Source organism: Dendrobates tinctorius, unplaced genomic scaffold (assembly GCF_039654945.1).
Source record: "Dendrobates tinctorius isolate UK_male_01 unplaced genomic scaffold, ASM3965494v1 ptg000060l, whole genome shotgun sequence".
In the NCBI taxonomy this organism is placed as follows: domain Eukaryota; kingdom Metazoa; phylum Chordata; class Amphibia; order Anura; family Dendrobatidae; genus Dendrobates; species Dendrobates tinctorius.
The window spans coordinates 78,087,568-78,109,441 of NW_027361728.1; the positions used below are offsets into that span (position 1 = coordinate 78,087,568).

A 21,874-nucleotide genomic window follows, 5' to 3' on the forward strand; every position below is an offset into this window, starting at 1 on the left:
TCACTGCATCCTGCAACCTGCTCACACAGGAATCAGGGTTTCTGTCCCTACATCATATTGCTCTCAATTTACATAGCAAAAATACCTGGTGACAGTTTCCATTTTAGGTATGGACATAAACCTTACAAGTGAGGTGACCTTAGATTAAGTACTGCTAACAGAACTCCTTCCTAATGGGCTGCATTACTACCGTATTTTTTGGGGTACACAATTGCTACTAACATATTGCTGCAATGATTTAAACTTGCAAAGTCCTAATTGTTTCCAGTCCTAAGCTGCGTGTCTGATGATAGAGAGCAGTTATCTCTGCAATGTAAACAGCAGCAGCTGTACACAGCAGCCACTTATATTCAATGATGTTCATGTCATGCTGTACAAAATATTTCTTGAAACACGAGTGAAATTACATTTCTCTGCTTATAGGAGATTGTTTTGCATTTCTCTCAAGGTGTATCGATTGAGCAACAATTAAAACCTATTTGAATCAAACATGTCTTACCATAATGTTTAAGACGTCACACCAGGACAACACCTGTGTCATCTAATACCAATTTAAGCCATGTAGCCTCACTGTGTTTTATTAGACTTAACAATATGTGTTTGTGTAAATTCATTTTTTGCTTACCTTTGCTGCGGCACTCCTTTAAGATGTGACTAAGCGGGACTGCTGCACTCCTGTAAGGTGTGACTTACCTGGGCTGCAACACTCCTGTAAGGTGTGACTTACCTGGGCTGCTGCACTCCTGTAAGGTGTGACTTACCTGGGCTGCTGCACTCCTGTAAGGTGTGACTTACCTGAGCTGCTGCACTCCTGTAAGGTGTGACTTACCTGTGCTGCTGCACTCCTGTAAGGTGTGATTTACCCGGGCTGCTGCACTACTGTGAAGTGTGACTTACCTGGGCTGCTGCACTCCTGTAAAATGTGATTTACCTGGGCTGCTGCACTCCTGTGAAGTGTGACTTACCTGTGCTGCTGCACTCCTGTAAGGTGTGACTTACCAGGGCTGCTGCACTCCTATAAGGTGTGACTTACCAGGGCTGCTACACTCCTGTAAGGTGTGACTTACCAGGGCTGCTGCACTCTTGTAAGGTGTGACTTACCAGGGCTGCTGCACTCCTGTAAGGTGTGACTTACCAGGGCTGCTGCACTCCTGTAAGGTGTGACTTACCTGGGCTGCTGCACTCCTGTAAGGTGTGATTTACCTGGGCTGCTGCACTCCTGTGAAGTGTGACTTACCTGTGCTGCTGCACTCCTGTAAGGTGTGACTTACCTGGGCTGCTGCACTCCTGTAAGGTGTGACTTACCTGAGCTGCTGCACTCCTGTAAGGAGTGACTTACCGGGGCTGCTGCACTTCTCTAAGGTGTGACTTACCGGGGCTGCAGCACTCCTGTAAGGTGTCACTTACCTGGACTGCTGCACTCCTGTAAGGTGTGACTTACCTGGGCTGCTGCACTCCTGTAAGGGGTGACTTACCAGGGCTGCTGCACTCCTGTAAGGTGTGACTTACCAGGGCTGCTGCACTCCTGTAAGGTGTGACTTACCTGGGCTGCTGCACTCCTGTAAGGTGTGACTTACCAGGACTGCTGCACTGCTGTAAGGAGTGACTTACCAGGACTGCTGCACTCCTGTAAGGTGTGATTTACCAGGGCTGCTGCACTCCTGTAAGGTGTGACTTACCTGGACTGCTGCAATCCTGTATTGTTTGACTTACCTGGACTGCTGCACTACTGTAAGGTGTGACTTACCTGAGCTGCTGCACTCCTGTAAGGTGTGACTTACCTGAGCTGCTGCACTCCTGTAAGGTGTGACTTACCTGGGCTGCTGTACTCCTGTAAGGTGTGACTTACCTGAGCTGCTGCACTCCTGTAAGGTGTGACTTACCTGGGCTGCTGTACTCCTGTAAGGTGTGACTTACCTGGGCTGCTGCACTCCTGTAAGGTGTGACTTACCTGTGCTGCTGCACTCCTGTAAGGTGTGAATTACCTGGGCTGCTGTACTCCTGTAAGGTGTGACTTACCTGAGCTGCTGCACTCCTGTAAGGTGTGACTTACCTGAGCTGCTGCACTCCTGTAAGGTGTGACTTACCTGGGCTGCTGTACTCCTGTAAGGTGTGACTTACCTGAGCTGCTGCACTCCTGTAAGGTGTGACTTACCTGAGCTGCTGCACTCCTGTAAGGTGTGACTTACCTGGACTGCTGTACTCCTATAAGGTGTGACTTTCTTGGGCTGCTGCACTGCTGTAAGGTGTGACCATGTGCGCACGCCTGCGTTCCCATAGACTGTAATGTGTTTTTTTTTGCGTATTCCGTGCGCATGCGTTTTTTTGAGACAGGTCGGACGGACCAAAAATGCAACAGGTTGCATCCGGCGCGCCAAGGCAACACTACAAAAAAACGCATGCGCACGAAAATGCATACGAACGTGTGCATACGCTAGACCATGCGCCCCCATGTTAAAGATAGGGGCGCAGAACGCATGCGCATGGAGGTGCACGAAGCGCAGCGCTAAAAAACACTAGTGTGAAACCAGCCTAGACTGCCTTCACATGTAATCTAGTACACGCTGTGTGGTTCCGTTGGGGCATACGTTCAAACCCCTTGCAAAACGGGGTTTGGATGTATGTGCTGACGAAGCCATAGGCTATAATGGTGCTGGCAGAGCGAACGTAATGGACTGCATCTGGGTGTCCGCCTCTGGTAGGCATACATGCTCGAAAATGATGCATGGCAGAACGCATGTTTGCTCTGTCAGCACCATATAAGCCTATGGCCCCGTCAGTGCATATGTCAAAATTTCGTTTTGCAGGAGGAGTTTAGTCATAAGCCACTACAAAGCCAACAAGCATGTACTAGACGCAGTGTAAAAGCACCCTAAAACTTACTGCTGCCTATGTTCACTGTATGATTAGAGAACACAGTGCCTGCAGTGGGCATCTCCACAATTCCTGCTAAGTCAGCTGAGGTTTCCATACATTAAAATTTAGAAACCATGCCTCCTGTCAAGTTTTGGCCTTCTGGTTGTCTTCAGGGGTTCAGGATCATTGGCGCTGTGTTACATAGTAACATAGTTTTGAAGGCTGAAGGAAGACCTTATGTCCATCTAGTTCAGCCTATTTTTAGTGCAGCTGTTCTGCATTGTTGATCCTGGGGAAGGCAAAAAACCCACAGAGTAGAAGCCAATTTTCTCCATAGGGAAAAAAATTCCTTCCCCTAAGCTGGGTCAATCATCTACCTATAATATTCTGTTATTCGTAACCTTCTATACTGTTATTCACAAGAAAAGCATCCATTCCTTTCTTAAATTCATTCAGTGAGTTGGCCATCACCACTTCCTCAGGAAGAGAATTCCAGAGCCTCACTGCTCTTACCGTGAAGAACCCTCTTCTATGCTGGTGCAGAAATTGTCTTTCCTCCAAACGAAGAGAATGCCCCCTTGTTCTTGTCACAGTCCTTGGTACAAACAGTTCATTGGAGAGATCTCTGTATTGCCCTCTGATATACTTGTATATACTGTATATATTAGGTCTCCCCTAAGTCTTCTCTTTTCTAGAGTAAATAGACCTAATTTTGATAACCTTTCTGGGTATTGTAGTGAACCAACTCCATTTATCATTTTAGTAGCCCGCCTTTGAACCCTTTCAAGTTCAGTAATGTCTTTCTTGAGCACCGGCGTCCAAAATTGCACACAATGCTCCAAGTGTGGTCTGATGAGTGATTTGTACAGAGGGAGAATTATGTTTTCATCTTGTGTCCCCAGACCTCTTCTAATGCATCCCATGACCCTATTTGCTTTGGTGGCAGCTGCCTGACACTGGGCACTCCAATTTAGCTTCTTATTGACTAAGATTGCTAAGTCTTTTTCCAAGTCTGATTTCCCCAGCAGTTTCCCATTTAGTAAGTAATTATAGCATCTGTTTCTCCTTCCCATGTGCATAACCTTACACTTATCTGTGTTAAACCTCATTTGCCATTTTTCAGCCCAATTCTCCAATTTACTCAAATCTGTCTGTAGTTGCAAACTGTCCTCCTTTGTGTTAACTACCTTACATAGTTTTGTATCATCTGCAAATATTGATATTTTACTGTGTAAGCCATCCACTAGATCATTAATAAATATATTAAATAGTAGGGGGTTCAATACAGAACCCTGTGGTACCCCACTAGTAACCCTGGCCAAATCTGAGTATGCCCCATTAATAACCACTCTTTGTTTTCTATCACTAAGCCAGCTACCTACCCATCTACACACATTTTCCCCTAGCCCAAGCTTTCTCATCTTACTTACCAATCTTTTATGTGGGACAGTGTCAAATGCTTTAGAGAAGTTGAGATAAATGACAGCCAATGATTCTCCTTGGTCCATTTGAGAGCTTACATCCTCATAGAAAGTGATCAGGTTAGTTTGACAGGAGCGATCCTTCATAAATCCATGTTGATATGGAGTTAAACATTTATTAACATTGAGATATTCCATAATGGTATCCCTTAGAAACCCTTCAAAAATTGTACCCACAACAGATGTTAAGCTTACCGGCCGATAGTTTCCAGGTTCCCTTTTACACCCCTTTTTGAATATTGGTACCACATTTGCTTGCCACCAATCAAAAGGAACAGATCCTGTTTCTATAGAGTCTTTAAATATAAGGAATAGAGGCCTGTCTATCACATTACTTAACTCCCTTAATACCCGAGGGTGAATGCCATCAGGGCCTGGTGATTTGTCAATTTTAATCTTACTAAGGCGGTTCTGCACTTCTTCCTGGGTTAGGCAGGTAATACTTAATGGGGAGTTTACATTATCACTCTGCATTTCCCCTGGCAAATCCTTTTCCTGTGTGAACACTGTTGAGAAAGAAGAATTTAAAATATTTGCTTTTCCAACATCGCTCTCTATGATTCAACTCTCATTGTTCTTTAAAGGGCTGACACCATCAATTTTAATCATTTTACTGTTTATATAATTAAAGAATAGTTTGGGGTTTGTTTTACTTTCCTTAGCAATGAGTCTCTCAGTTTCCACTTTTGCTAAATGTATTTGTTTTTTACACATTTTATTTTTTCTCTATAACTTTTTAATGCTTCTTCATTGCCTTCTTGTTTTAGCTTCTTAAATGCCTTGTTCTTGTTATTTATTGCCCTTTTTACATCCTTATTTAGCCACATTGGTGTTCTCCTGTTCCTAGCCCTTTTATTTCTGTACGGTATGTCTAGCTCGCAGTGGGTGTGTAAAACTGATTTAAATATTTCCCATTTATTTTCTGTGCTCCTATTTTTGAGGACATTGTCCCAATCAATTCGGCAAAGGTCCTCTCTAAGCTGATCAAACTTTGCTTTCCTGAAATTCACAAAAAACAATGGAGGCAGCTATTCAAACTGACACCCAAAAAAAGAAGACAACCATAAATATGACAAACAATTTTGTTTATAAAACAGTAAAAATATTTAAAATAGCTACCAATTATTTTCAAACAAACATATACCCCTAGGGGGCAGCATCAACTATAGATTTGCAATATAGTCTTTGTATTATAATAATATCGCTCATTGAACATCAAAAATGTATGAGCACAATATTATAAGCACACCAAATATAGCAATAATAAGTGCATAATGAGAGGATGGCATAAAGGAATCCAATGAAACCGAGCCACAAACTTGCATACTCACTATGTGCCCCAATGTCATATACCTCCAATTATCCTAATCCATGCCCAATAGATAAGTGCTGTACGCATAAATATACCCTATTATAATGGTGTACTTACTTAAAATATAAGCAAGGATAAGTGCCGTTTGTGATGCTGTCCCCGCGCCCCGACGCGCGTTTCGCCCGCTTGCTTCTTCCGGGGGCGTGACCCAATGAGTTGGGGAGGTGTTTTTATACAGACAAGGACCGATGAGGGTGCCGATAAAGTAATGAGTCATCCAGGGCTTTAAACGGCACATGCGTCGATCACACAGCTCCGTTGCCATTAAACCACACTTCCTGACATGCGCTAAAGTAAATAGCGTGGTGTGACTCACGCATGTTACTATGGCAGCGCCCTCGGAAGTGTTTGGAGCGTTGACCATAATGCATGTGCACTAGCTCCAGGTGTCCTTAGAATGAGAAGTAACCCACTCCTTAACCGAATTCAAGTGCGCCAGCGAATTCACGCTAATAATGTGAAGAAAAAGATCACCAAAAAAGTGCACATGCTAAAATACTTATTTAATATAAATCATAATTAATGAGGAAAAAATATTAATAACAAATGTGCAATTGAAAACTGTGTAAAATGTGAATTATTACATAATACAGTGACATATATTGTGCACAAATTACACATTGCAGAAGGAAACTATAATTACCCTAATATAATGAATAGTGACAATAAATTACAATTATTAATTTATTAAAGTGACATGTGAGTCAGCATCATATAAATATAATAATAAAGCTACCTCAACGTAGCCATATATACCATTGTGATATTAAAGTGCCATGTAATATAATTGCACTATGATATGAATACAATAATAATAATAAGGCCACCATAAGATGGTCCCATATACCATCCTGATATACAATAACCATACCACTGTGCAATAGCTGAAAAAAATATAATAATAAAATATCTAAATAATAAAGATATAAAGATAAAAATATTAATAATAATAATAAAAAAATCCATAAGAAAATGGACTCATGATGATTAGTACCAAAAGCATTTCTTGTTACTTCTTCTTCAAAAACAATCGGCAAACCACAACTCTTCTTCAGCGTTTTTGTAACCCCCTTCCAGGGCACCTTACAGAAGGACAAGTGGAATTGTATTATATTGTGGTCACTGTTCCCTAGGTGCCCATCGACTCGTACTTCTGTTATTCTATCTGGCCTGTTGCTTAAAATTAAGTCCAGAAGGGCTGTCCCTCTAGTTGGGCCCTGCACAAGTTGTGACAGATAATTATCCTTGGTCACTGACAGAAATTGGTTTCTTTTCTGAGCTATGCAGGTTTCAGTTTCCCAGTCTATGTTGGGGTAGTTGAAGTCCCCCTATAATAATCACCTCATTGTGATTTGCTGCTTTGTCTATTTGTTTCAATAATGCATTTTCAGTGGTTTCTGTTATATTTGGTGGCTTATAACAAACCCCTATGAGGATTTTATTACTTTTCCCTCCTTGTGTCTCCCCCCCAGAGACTCCACCTCTTAATTTCCCTCTTGTATATCTTCTCTTAGTGTGGGCTTTAAAGAGGACTTTATATATAGACAGACTCCACCCCCTTTCCTTTTTTTATGATCCCTCCTAAACAAATCATATCCTTGCAAGTTAGCCACCCAGTCATAGCTGTCGTCTAACTATGTCTCAGTTATTCCTACTATGTCGTATTTTTCCTCATACATTACCAACTCCAGATATTCAATCTTATTGGTCAGGCTTCTTGCGTTGGTCAGCATGCAGGAAAGAAGTTTTGCTTCCTTTTTCTTAGCTTCCTTCTGAGTACCCTGTCTTGGGTCCTCTTTACCACATCTAGTATCCTTGATTAGTTTGTCCTTCTGCTGCATGTTCTTGTCTGCTGTTTTTCCACCCATCCCCTCTTCCTCTAGTTTAAAGCCCTCCTGATGAGTGTGGCAAGTCTTCTGGTGAATGTGTGTTTCCCAGGTTTTGTGAGGTGTATCCCATCTCTTGCGAGAAGTCCATCGTAGAGGTAATTCACGCCATGGTCCAAGAATCCAAATCCTTGCTGCCTGCACCACCGTCGTAGCCAGTTGTTCACCTCTAGTATCCTATTCCATCTTCTGATGCCATGACCATCGACTAGGAGGATTGATGAGAAAACAACCTGTACGTTCCGTTCCTTTATTTTCTTCCCCAGAATTTCAAAGTCTTTGCAGATAGTTGGTAGGTCATTTCTTGCCGTGTCGTTTGTGCCTACATGTATCAGTAGGAAAGGGTAGTCGTGCTTGGATTTGAGGATAGTTGGTATCCTGTTGGCCACATCCTTGATTTTTGCTCCTGGGAGGCAGCATACTTCTCGTGCGGTTATGTCCGGCCTGCAGATAGTTGCCTCCATGTCTCTTAGTAGTGAGTCGCCCATAACTACCACTCTTCTTTTCTTTCCGGACGCACTGCTTGTTGCTCATGAGTGTTTTTGAGTGTCATTTGTTTCCACTTTTGTTGACAGAGTAACTTCTTTTGTTGATAGTGTGTCTTCTCTTGTAGATACGGTATCATCCTGAGCTGTGCCATTTTCGTTCTCCAGCATGAGGGCTTCATATTGGTTGCTAAGCTGTGTGGGTGGTGATGACCACTTGATCCGTTTGCTTCTTTTCGTCACATGGCTCCACTCCAGTATAGCTGGGATTTTTAAAGGCCAAGCTGCTTGAGGTCTAATGTGAAGTTTCCACAATCAGTGATAGTTTGGGGAGCCATGTCATCTGCTGGAGTAGGTCCACTGTATTTATCAAGACCAAAGTCAGCACAGCCTTCTACCAGGAAATTTTAGAGCACTTCTTGCTTCCCTCTGCCGAAAAGCTTTTTGGAGATGGAAATTTCATTCTCCAGCAGGACTTGGCACCTGTCCACACTGCCCAAAGTACCAATACCTGGTTTAAAAACAACAATATCACTGTGCTTGATTGGCCAGCAAACTCGCCTGACCTTTGCCCCATATAGAATCTATGAGGTATTGTCAACAGGAAGATGAGAGACACCAGACCCTACAATGCAGATGAGCTGAAGGCTGCTATCAAAGCAACCTGGGCCTCCATAACACCTCAGCAGGGCCACAGGCTGATCGCCTCCATGCCACGCCGCATTGATGCAGTAATTGATGCCAAAGGAGCCCCCGACCAAGCATTGAGTGCATTTACTGAACGTACATTTTAGTAGGCCAACATTTCAGATTTTAAAATAATTTTTTAAGCTGGTAGTACAAAGTATTCTAACTTACTGAGATAATGACTTTTGGGTTTTCATTGGCTGCAAGCCAGGGGTGGGGAACCTTTTTTCGGTCAAGGGCCATTTGGAATTTTATAAAGGCGTTCAGGGGCCGTATAAAATTATTAACTTAATATTTATTCAAACATTTAAAGGGAACCTGTCACCAGGTTTGGCCAATACAAGTTAAGGCAATAGCCTTTCAGGGCTGATATACAGAGTTCTATAATGCTGTATATCTGCCCCCGATCCGACCTGTAAGAGAAGAAAAATAACTTATTATACTCACCTGGGGGCGGTCTGGTCCGATGGACGTCGCTGGTCCTGATCCAGAACCTCCCATCTTCTTACAATCCCAGTCCTCCTGCTTGCTTCATGTGGATGACGCATCCCTGCATCATCCACACAGTCTCACCGGAATCGCGCTCCTGCGCAGGCGTACTTATCTGCCCTGTTGAGGGCAGAGCAAAGTCCTGCAGTGCGCAGGCGCTGGGCCTCTCTGATGTTTCCCGGCACCTGCGCACTGCAGGACTTTGCTCTGCCCTCAACAGGGCAGATAAGTATGCCTGCACAGGAGCGTGATTTCGAGGAGACTGTGGATGATGCAGGGACGCGTCATCCACATGAAGCAAGCAGGAGGGCTGGGATCGTAAGAAGATGGGAGGCACCGCACCAGGACCAGCGACGCCTGCGCTGGACCGGACCGCCCCCATGTGAATATAAAAAAAAGTTATTTTTCTTCTCTTACAGATCGGATCGGGGCAGATATACAGCAATATAGAATACTACACATCAGCCCCGAAAGGCAGTGGCCATAACTCGTATCAGCCAAACCTGGTGACAGATGTCCTTTAAATAACTCCCACCTAATGTGATGGCTGGAAGGACTTCTCTTTGGTGAGGCCTGCTATGTTGGGAGGTATTAATGATGTTGCTACTCCCAACTGGTATTCTAAGCTTGCATCAGTCAGTAAAATGCTAATACAAAATAACTTGCAAGAAAAAAATGCAACTGCAAAATTATAAAAAAAAATTTAAAAAATGATAGTAAAATGCCTGCAAATATAAAAGTGCACAAGAAATAATTTGCAACTTTGCAAAATAAAATCACAAATGAGCATGCAAAAAATAAGAAAAATGCTAAGTAGTAAATGCCTAAAGCTGCAACCATGAAAAAAATGCAATATAAAAAAAGAGAAAAATATTAAGTTAAGCGTGCATGGAATTTTTGACCAGTTGCTTGCTGATTGACAAGATGCAATGGGCTGTGCAGTTTTTGCAGAGAGTACATGCATGCCAGTGCAGCCATGTCAGCTTGCACTAAGGGTATGTGCACACGCTGCGGATTGGGGTGCGGATTTGGACGCGCAGAGATTGTAAAATCCGCAGGTAAATATGCAGGTCAAAAGACCTGCGGTTTTACCTGCGGATTGCTCTGCGGTTTTTCATCTCCACAATGGAGGAGATGGCAAACCGCAGCGGAATCCGCAGAAAGAATTGACATGTCAATTCTTTCTGAAGTTTCAAAACCGCGGAAAAATCCGCACCGTCTGCACTGTGGTTTTTTATTCCCATAGGGAATAATGGTACTGTACACTGGAGCAAAAACTGCTGCGGACCCGCAGCAGAATCCGCAGCGTGTGCACACAGAGTAGTGATCTCCAGACATGTTGCATGGAAGCCCTGCCTTGCAGGAACTCTGCAGAAGGGCAGCCAGCAAACAGGAAATGCATCGGCAGCAGGGAAGGCTCAAACTTACTAATGCACTGGCCCCCAGCTGCCTGCACTCTCATATGCACCAGGAGGATTTTGCATTTGCACAGTGCAAACTCCAGAATTTGGGCTCCTCTTACCTCCCTTACCAGGCTGAGACATTCTCCCCTTTGCTTTGGCTGGGAGGGTGCACAAAATACAGAGTACAGCAGCAGCTGGCACAGAGGCTCCCAGAGTGGCCATTGCTGCCTATGGTGAGCAATACCTAATGACTACCTTGAGCACTATTCATATCCAGATTGGTCTAGGAGCTGGCAATGCCACTACAGAGCCACCTGGCCCTGGTTTGTAGCTGACAATGAGTACAAATCTGGGCAGAGGGGAGGCAATACTCCTCCACACACCAGCTGCTGCCTCCTAGGGATAGCATTGACCCCTCAGAGCTGGAAGGTGACAGAACTAGACACCAGAGCGACTGCCATCCTGAGCGGTGCCCGACATGAGGGGCACAGCACGTACTCACCCGATACTCAGGAGGGGGCCAGGCAGGAGGCGCCTCTGACTACGAGCAGCTCACTCACTGGAACGAGTCCCCCCATGAGTGGGCGGAGACATGATGTCACTTAGCGCATGTGCTTTGCTAATTAGATGCAGTTGTGATGGGAACCAAGTTCTCTGAAGAATTAAAGGTCCCACAGCGAAAAAACTGTCAAAGTGGCTGCGGGCCGCATCGGATGATATCGTGGGCCGCATATGGCCCGTGGGCCAGACGTTTCCCACCCCTGCCATAAGCCATAATCATCAACATTAACAGAAATAAACACTTGAAATAGATCACTCTATTTGTAATGACTCTATCTAGTATATGAGTTTCACTTTTTGTATTGAAGAACTGAAATAAACTTTTTGATGATATTCTAATTTTGTGATATGCACCTGTATTTGCCAACGGACTGTGTAGGGTCGTGGGCCGGACTGGGGGGTGGTCCCTCTCTTACCGCGCAGAGACGTAACAGAGACACGATGGAGGCAGGTGTCGGGTACAACAGGTCCAAGTTTATTCTCTTGCCGTCCGCCTGACGGCCTCCGAAGTACACCGCACTTCAATTCACTTATCGGCCCTCCGTTTCCAGGGCCGCTTCACGCACACCGTACTTTACTCCGGGGACGTACATATACGCACCGTCCCCTCTTCACTCTTCGACGCTCCTGTCAGATTCGTCACTGTGGCCTCCTTAGGCCCGTAAACCAACAGTACTTTTACAGATCAGTCTTCTCTCTCAATACGGCATGCTTTACCTCGGTGCCTCGTCTATACTGCGGTACTTTTGTGTCAGGACCACCCCCCTGACTATATCCTCAGTCCCCCTGGTTTAGTTTTCCTCACAGTACACAAACTGTCGTAGTCCTCCTGTCACTGGAGCTCCCCCTGGGGACTGGAACTTTCTGGAACCCTCCCTCAGTATTTATATCATTCCTGGTTCCCTCTAACTCCGCCCCCCATGACCAACGGTTTCCTAAGCCCTAAGCTGATGTCAAGTCCTTTACTCACACTCCTCCCTGCCCTCTAATGGTCAATCCAAGGTACTGCACGTCCACTACACTTTCTTAGCTGCTTCCCCACTGTAGTAACTGACACCTGTCAAACTGTGTAAACCTTCCCTTCCCTATTCTGACAAGTCTGTCCGTTCGTCAGGTCACCTTCCCTGCACTCCTCCTTCCTTTGTCTATTGTCGTCCTCGACAATCGTAATCCCTGCCTTCGTCGTTCTGAAGCTTTACCTACACTCTGTTGTCGGACCAGTTGTTGGGCCAAACCCACTACCCGCGGGGGCCGAACCATACTGGGAGCACCATGCTCTGAGCAGCCTACTGCTACTCACTAGCGCGCACGCCACATGACAATGTCTTTCAAATTGGGCTAGGTACACCCATATTCTCTCTATAGCGTGTACCTTCCCCTACTCTCCCCTTCTGTCACTTTCCACTGTCTGGTACACCATGATCGAGGCCTCACACCTACCAGATCATTACCGGCGTCCACTTTCCTCCTTCAGGGGTGTCCGTGGTGTCGGGGACCTGACCTAGGATGGCTGTCTTTCTCACATCTTCCATCTCTTTTTCCTTTCTTTCAGTTACATGTCATGGTCGGCGCCTCAGTCTCCCAGACCCTCTTCACACATAGACCCCTTTCGGATCTCACACTTCCCTTTGGTCCCTCAGACCTTCTCTTACCCAGACCTGTTGCATTTACTTGTGTGTATTATACAACAAAACAACTGTACAACATCACAAGTACCCCATTTTTATGTATTTTTTTTTCATTTTCTTTTGCTCTTACAACCAACATGTTACAACAAAACATTGCATGTCTTCTTCGTCCCCCCTTCCTTGAACATGGACACTCTCTTTCGGTTTCCCCGCTCTGTCAGACTTCTCCATTAAACACGAACCATCCTGTAAGAGAAATATCATACTACAAATGAACACACATTTTTCTTTAACTCAAGCTATTCTTCGCAACCTGCACTTCGGTGCACCAAACTCTCGACAGTCCTTTCCACTATGTAGTGGTCAGTGGCAAGGGCTCCACAGCCGTGGAACTCCTGGGGTACTGAGAGTGTCCACACAAGTCCTTTTTACGGGGGTTCGCATTCTTCGGGCTCCGCCAGTACTGCCACCGCATAATATCCAGGGGGCAGTATTTTTTATAATATGACACTAAGTCCCCCTCCTTCAGAGCCCGGCCGTGACGTATGGAGGCCACATTCACATAAACCTTTTGGCCAGTCTTATCTCGGATGAAACCGTACCCCTTGTCGACGTTGGTATACACCAGCCGTCCCCGAGATCTCTTCACTGCCATGCCAGCCTCCCCCTTTGAGTGGAGTAGGCCCCATATCTCCTGCTCCCGGGCCTTCTTTTTCTTGACCACCACTGCGACCCAAACGGAGGGCATTGTGCAGGTTCTGGAGTCCGGTGGGCGGGGCTCCGCAGAAGAGGTGAGCGGGGCAGAGGCGGCCGATGATTCTTGCAGCCCTACGGCCGCTGGACCCGGGTAGCGGGTGGGGGCAGCCGTATTTCTGGAAGACTGTGTTGTCGGGCTCATCAGATAGGCCGCAGCCAGTTCCAACACCGGCGTAACTGCGGCCGCAGAGTGGGTCGCATTTAAAGTCTCAGCTGGCGACCGAGGAATGACCGGTTTGGGAGAAGAGGTTGCCAGCGGCGGGGGAAACGTATCAGCGCCTCCTACAGTTCGGTTTTGCACCGGCGGCACCGGGCGTGGCTCCACCGGGCGGGATGGTCCAGGAACCGGAATGGAGGCCCGGCTTAGTTCGGCATAGATGGCTCTTTAACCGGGCTCTCAGTGACACCGGGTGCCACGTGCTGCGGCTGAAGGATGGGGGCCGCCCGAGGAGTCGCCGGCAAAGCCGGGGGAACTCTCACCTTCCCCGGCGCCACGACCTCCATCACGTCACTACACGGCTCCTCCCGCAGTCTCCGCTCCTCAATCCACTGTCCCACGGGCCTAGCCTCCAGGCTCAGGGACTCCACAGGGAGGCTCTCCGCCGGTATTGGTGGCGGCCGCTCCTGCTGGCTCCGCACAGGCTCCGCTCTCCCGCTCAGCATTCCGCTGTCTGCCCGTGGTTCTAAGGGTGACGTCTCCTGGCGCAGCTCGATCTCCCGCCTCCATTGCCACTCCAGGCGGCCGATGCCTCGACACACGCAGCGTCTCATACCGTCCGGTGGGCAGCAATCGAATGGTGCCAAGCAGCTGCAGCCAAACTTTTTCTCGGTGCTACTCCCTCTGCTGGGTGGGGCATTGGCAGGCCTTTCCACCCATCTGCCAGGGTACAGTATGTGGGAGCGCCGGCCTCCTAGTACATATCGCTGGCCCCAGGGGTACGTAGGAGGGGGCCCCAGTCCATTGGGGACAACAGCAAACACCTGGATCTCTCTGCGTCGAAGTAACACCGCCATCCTGCACAGCACCTGGTACCGCCCCGGATCCTCTGTCAACAACGTGGATCCGCCACAGCGTTCCCAATTTGTAATCCACAGGTGGATGATTTGTATTCCACAGGTGCTTATAATCCACGCAGAGAAGTCTGAGTCTCTTTCCATTCCTTGGGGCAGGCCTGCCGCAGAAGATGACGTATTAGCGGCGGCGATCCTGCCGACTACGCCAAATGTAGGGTCGTGGGCCGGACTGGGGGTTGGTCCCTCTCTTACCGCGCAGAGATGTAACAAAGACACGATGGAGGCAGGTGTCGGGTACAACAGGTCCAAGTTTATTCTCTTGCTGTCCGCCTGATGGCCTCCGAAGTACACCGCACTTCAATTCACTTCACTTCACTTATCGGCCCTCCGTTTCCAGGGCCGCTTCACGCACACCGTACTGTACACCGGGGACGTACATATACACACCATCCCCTCTTCACTCTTCGACGCTCCTGTCAGATCCGCAACTGTGGCTGCCTTAGGCCCATAAACAAACAGTACTTTTACTGATCAGTCGTCTCTCTCAATACGGTATGCTTTACCTCGGTGCCTCGTCTATACTGCGGTACTTTTTTGTCAGGATCACCCCCCTGAGTTTCTCTCTCCTCAGTCCCCCTGGTTTAGTTTTCCTCATAGTGCGCAAACTGTCGTAGTCCTCCTGTCCTACACTTTCTTAGCTGCTTCCCCACTGTAGTAACTGACACCTGTCAAACTGTGCAAACCTTCCTTTCCCTATTCTGACAAGTCTGTCCGTCCGTCAGGTCACCTTCCCTACAACTGCACAGTCCTAATCCCTGTGTACAGACTGGAATCTGTCCTCCCCGCTCTTGCGTATCTCTCCTTCCCTGGGCTAAATGCAGATTGTAGGCAATACAAACAGCAAAGCAAATGATTAGCCCTTAGAAGGGCGTAACTAAAAGGCTGTTAAACCTGGATGCTGTGCATTGCCATAGTGTGAACAGCGCCACATACAAGTCTTCATTGTGCATTTATATACCAAGAAGCCGCCCCCTCCATGGATTGGTAGGATGTGAGCGGTTGTCTCATCGGTATTCTTGCACCTGTGTTGCCGCCATCTAAACTATATGGGTCCACTGCATCCTGATAGTGCATTTGTTTGGAGGCATTGGCAGGTAAGCATCTCTGCCTTTTTTGCTGTATTTTTGAATTTTTGTAGGATTTTCAAGTCCTCTTTTTGTACTATTGCTGTTTAGTGTTAGCGACTAGTAAACGTGAGAATCCATGACGAGGATTACGAGCTTACATATTTTGGCCAAAATATCAACTAATACCTCACATTTTTTAATGTGTTTTTTGCACTTTTTTATTCATGTTGCAGTTGGGCCCATTTGGTCTTGTAAACTGTGGTGTCTGTTCACATGGGATGCATCTTGATAGCGCTGGGCAGCCCGCCTGATCTAATAGAAGGGCGTAACTAATAGGCTGTTATCCTGGATGCTGTGCATTGCCACAGTGTGAACAACGCCACATACAAGTCTTCATTTTGCATTTATATACCAAGCAGCCAGCCCCTCCATGGTTTGGTAGGATGTGAGCAGTTGTCTCATCAGTATTCTTGCACCTATGTTGCTGCCATCTTAATTATATGGGTCCACTGCATCCTGATAGTGCATTTGTTTGGAGACCTTGGCAGGTAAGCATCTCTGCCTTTTTTGCTGAATTTTTGGAGAATTTTCAAGTCTTTTTTTTGTGCTATTGCTGTTTAGTGTTCAAGATGGCTACGGCATTACAGTGACGTGCACACAATCCCTGCATGCTTATTGGCTGTGTATCAGGCACCAAAACTGCAGGGCGGGGATTTGAGTTTTACATCGAGCACCACCCATTTCTCGCTGAGTAACGAGCACATCCGAGCACCGTGGTACTCGAGTAGTAACCAAGTGTCACCGAGCACGTTCGCTCATTACTGACTCCTCTCAGTTCACTAACTAGTTGGGTGAATGAGACCTGCTGATTAATAAGTCATTTTTACTTTTTTCTATATTAAGGAATGGATAGGTATGCCTTTCTCTTAGATCATAAAAATGGCCCTACACTTATAGTGCTCTTTTTTACACATGGCTGTTTAAGTGCACTAACCACTTTTTAGCCATGGTCAGGTTTAGCTCTGAACTGGTTGCCATTGTGATGGTACTCAGTGACATCGCTGCGGGGGCTTATAATGGTCACGAGTATAGTATAGAGGACATAAATGTTTATAGCATGATATAGGGGTGTTTTTTACATTGTCGCTAATATGCTTAGATATGGTTTAACAATATGATATTTCATTATTAGTTTCATATCAGGACATGCACATGTGCTCGCACACGCACACATGTAATGAGGTGGCGGGGACCCTTATTTGCCTCCCCTCTCTCATTTACCTTGTGTGGTACCCGGTGGGTTGCCTGTAATGTTTTATGTCATCTATCTGTATTGAATTCATGTACTGTTTTTCTATTGTCATAACATGTTCTTTTATTGTCTAACCATTGTTGTATTGTTAGGGTAGGGATAGAATAAAGGGGCTGGTCCAGTCAGTGGGTAAGGAGCAGGAAGTTTCTGCTTCTGGGCAGAGCCCAGGCAGGATTGCCTGAGGTGGGACATGTGCCACTGTCCGGATCACAAAGGACTCCCGGCTGGGGAATAAAGGCTGCCACAGACTGGCGCTATAGTTTGCCAGGCAGAGTAAATGGACCGTGAGAACGTAGGTCCATCTTCAGAAAGACTGTATGGCACTCCAGTTCGAAGGGGAGCCATTGATGCTGATCGGCCTAAAGCAGATACAGGGATAGAACAGGAACCCCTATTTCATGTACATGTAAAGTTTTTCCCTGTTGCATCAGAACTGTGCCTGACGTGTTTTGTTCCTGGATCCTCACCCTCAGTGGCTGCAGTGATCGTGGAAAAGAAGGTAACTGATTGTGCTGTGGGACTGCGCCTGCATCTGTCTTTTTCATGTTCAAGGGGCCAGGGTGTTTATGGACTGCTGTTTTAAGAGACTCGGTCAGGACTACCACTCCATGCCACCTTGTTACACTCACACACACACAATTGTACACATCTATAAAGAATTTTCTTCTTGTAAACATTCATGTGAAGCTTTTGCTAAAAAAGCAATTGGTATGCAGTAATATGTCACCTCATAAAACTGCACTAACTAATGCTAGATATCCAGTGGGGGACTCTAGCCTGGAAGTTCTTCTTATTTTATTATTGTTAGATTTATTTGCTTATATATTTTGGATTCATTCCTCTATATGAATATGATGGCATAGAGCTCTGCTTGAACTTTGTTATATAATATTACACCTAAAAACATACATTTACCCAAATAATTCTGCATGGAAGCAAAAGATGTAAATGATGAAGTGTCACACACCAAGATTCTGCTAGCTACCCTGGAGCACCCATAAAACTGAGCAGCAGAGCTGCAGGAATATTTCATATGCCTGTAGGAGGAAGGGCCCCTGCCACGTGTCTGGGCCGGAACCAAGGGGACCGTCACTAAGGTTCCTAGGGGGTCTGTTTCCGGGGGACAGAATTAGAGGACGGACGGCAGAGACTTCCAGTACGGTTGGGGGAGGAGCTAATATAAAGGGCGGAGGACGCTAGGGAGAGTGAGTCAGCAGATAGGGAGAGTGAGTCAGCAGATCAGCAGAGGAGGAGCAGGAGACCTCAAGCGCACCAGAGAGCAAGAACCTTCAGCAGCCACCAGAGAGGAAGATAGCGGCAGGAGAAACGGGAGGGAGACTCGCTGTGGACCGCAGGGAGATGGCACTGAGCCAACCAACCAAAGAACACCGCTTCCCTCCAGTCCGCGGCTGCGGCCTGCCCACTGCCACCTAGGGCCTTTGCACTCCACTCCAGCTCGCGGCTGTGGCCTGCCCGTTGCTGCCCACGGCTGCCTCATCCCGGCTCGCGGCTGTAGTCTGCCCGTTGCTGCTCACACCCGCCACCACCCCGCTTCAGCCCGCAGCTGGGGCCTGCCCCTCGCCATCCATGGGACTCCCAGCACAGCCCCAGGCAGTGTTAGCGGCCTACCAGCCGCCACTCCACATCACTGTGACTTGTCCCTGCCCAGGGGCTGCGGTCTCCATCCTCCCGCTAACAGGCGGTATCCTGCTGCCTCCGCAGGGGGTTACCCCGCCAAAGGACTCTCCTAGGGCCTGTTGTGCCCCCGCCTCGCCTGGGCGTGGGAACGCCTAAAGCCTCCGCCATATCCTCAGCAGCTGGGCCCAGCGGCTGCGACGCCAAAGCATCATCGGACAGCATGCCATGGGATGTCAGGACGGCTAAGTGACACATAGTAACTAAGGACCCGTAGCTGGCCATAACGCGGCCTTATAATGACCGGTCTTCGCCGGGTTAGTCGTGTTCTCATTACCCGTGTTTCTTTGTGTTTGGTCCCTGCGAAGCCAATTGTTATTTTGTCTGGTTGCTCAGGATAGCCCTGTCAGCATCCATATATATAAAAGCCACCACCAAAAGTTACATCCGTCTCGTGTCTTGTCACTGCATCCCACGTACCTGCTGTACCTACATTTGGCATAGTCGGCAGGATGCAGTCTCCGAGCACCGACGACGGTGCCGCGGACCAGAGCGAGGCCGCAAATCCAGCAAGTAACGAGGGCCCCCGGTACAGTATTTCCTTGGGGGCTATGTTGAGCAACCAGCCCAGGTTCTCCAGCACTAACACCATGCTGTGGAGCTGGACGGAGCGGATGCGAGGATTCTTTCGTATGCATCTGATGACCCCTAACCTGGAAGCCGAGGTATCTTTCATGGCATTGGATGGGGAGGCCCGGGATTCAGTAATGTTGAGGTCCCCGGGACTCCGCAACAACTTTGGTAGGGTCCTGCGGATCCTGGAAGAGACCCATATGGATCCGACGAATGTGGGGGAGTTGAGGACCCGGTTGTTCAGTCGCATGCAAGGGGAGGGGGAGACCATCACCCAGTATATGAATGTCCTTCAGGAGCTATACACCGCCACCAAGTGGAAGGATGGCGTAGGTGTAGGACCCATCGACATTACCCTACGCGACCTGCTAGTGACTGGACTTCGAGACCCTCTGACGAAGCAGGCGTTATGAGAGCAAGTCCGGGCAAACCCGCGTATGGCTTTCTCCGAGGTTGGAAGTCAGGCGCCCGCTCGAGAGCAGGGGCTGACGGTCCCCGTGGGGAAGGTCCGGAGCATGGAGGCCTCCGTGAATGCTATCAAGGAGCCCCAGTGGATAGAGGAGATGAAGCAAGAGTTGAAGAACATCAGAGGTGAGTTGGCCGAAGTAAAGAGAAGGGCTGAGACAAACCCAGGGCCCTGGGGGCCTCACAATGCCCAGAGCGGCTGGCTCTCGCAACCCCGGTGTTAAGAGTGCGGGGAGCTGGGCAACTTCACACGAGAGTATCCACGGCGTGGGAGATGCCCACCCCAGCAGCCATTAAACTAGAGGGCTCTGGGCTGGGGGGACACCACTCAGAACCAGAAGCCACGACATGGAGTGGTGGAAGTCCCGAAGACCTGGTCGCAAGGTGTCCGGTAGAATGGGCGGAGGTCGAGGGCTGTGCCGTATGGTGCCTAGTAGACATGGGCTCGCAAGTAACGACCATGCCTGCAGCTTATTTTCAGCAGCTTTTCCCGAGGCAGTAAGACCCCAGTGGGGGTCCATGATAAGACTGGTAGTCGCCAACCAACTGCTGGTTCCTGTCACTGGAGTGGTTTGGATGCAGGTGACGCTGTGCGGCAAATCCCTCGGCCGCCGAGGAGTGATCCTAACCCAGGGGGAGACCAACAACAAACACCCAGTCACCCTGGGTATGAATATACTGTGGGAATTCGGTAATGTACTCCTTAATGACCCCATGCAAGAGATCCTGAACCAGTGGGGCTCCCGCACACCCCAAGGGCATGTCTTCCAGCAGTTCCAGCGCGAGTTCTCCAGGAGTGCCAGGAGGGTGAGGTACTGGGAAAAGTGATCGCGCCGGCAGCTCCTCCACTCGTGCTGCCGCCTGGGCAGACTGTAGTGGCCCTACCTATATGGGTTCTGGTGCCTCTGGAGGGCGTGGAGATGCAGGTGGAGCCATGTTTCTCGGAATGCCTGCATACTGGTGGCCCCTACCCTGGCCACTGTATGAAGGGGGACCGTCCTGGTGCGCTGCGTCAACCTTGAAGACCTAGACATCATCCTAAGGCCCCGGGCCGAAATGGCAAAGCTTGTGAGGCCTTTGGAAGAGGTGCTGCCAGCCCCTGGGATCCAAATAAAGGCACAGCCCGAGGACCTATGGGCGGTGACTATTTGTTTTCTGCAGACGGCCGGGTCCTCGACCCAGAAAAAGGGCAGAACCATCCTGGAGAGAATGCGGGCCGAACTCTTTGGCCTGACTCCAGCCCAAATCCTCCAGGTGGAAACTCTACTCGGGCAGTACCAGAAGGTATTCGCCAGCCATGAGGATGATTTTGGATGTACCACCGCCATCACGCATGGTATTCCCACAGCAGGGACGACTCCCATCAGGGAGCAATATCGGCAGATCTCTCCTCAACTATACCAGTAGGTGAAAACATTACTGGGCCAAATGCTGCAGAAGGGGGTCGTCCGAGAAAGCCAGAGCGTGTTGGTTCACGAAAAGGACGGCACCGTACGGTTCTGTGTGGACTATCGGAAATTGAACGCTGGCACCATCAAAGACTTGTACCCGCTGCCCCGCATAGAAGAGTCCCTGTCCGCATTGGGGAAAGCAACGTACTTCTCAACTTTGGATCTGACCAGCGGGTACTGGCAAGTGCCAATGTCAGAGGAAGACAGGGCCAAGACTGCATTCATCCTCCCCATGGGACTGTTCAAGTTCATTCGGATGCTGTTCGGGCTGGCCAATGCCCCGGGAACTTTCCAACGGCTGATGGAGCGATGCTTTTGAGATCTCAACTTTGAGGCCACGCTGATATAACTGAATGACATCATCATCTACGCCTCCACATTCGAGGACCACCTGCGGTGGTTGGGACAGGTGCTCGGCCAGCTGCAGAAGTACCGGTTGAAGGTAAGACCCCAGAAATGCCACCTGTTTTGCCCCCAGATCAAATATCTGGGGCACACCATCTCCGCCGAAGGCGTTAAACCGTCCCTGGAAAAGGTTGCCACAATCCAGGGGTGGCCTACCCCCAAGACGGTAAAAGACGTGAGGGCCTTCCTGAGGTTGTCCGGATACTACCGTCGTTTTGTAAAGAATTT

At 48.1% G+C, this 21,874-nt stretch overlaps 1 long non-coding RNA gene across 1 annotated transcript in view; it reads right to left on the reverse strand.

Moving 5' to 3' along the window:
• The window catches only part of LOC141092797 (uncharacterized), a 46,355-nt gene extending 35,124 nt beyond the window's left edge, over positions 1 to 11,231 (reverse strand). The window contains exon 1 of the long non-coding RNA XR_012232924.1: positions 11,162 to 11,231. This is a non-coding gene — a long non-coding RNA (uncharacterized lncRNA). The remainder of the gene's footprint in view (positions 1 to 11,161) is intronic.
• Positions 11,232 to 21,874: the final 10,643 nt, after the last annotated feature.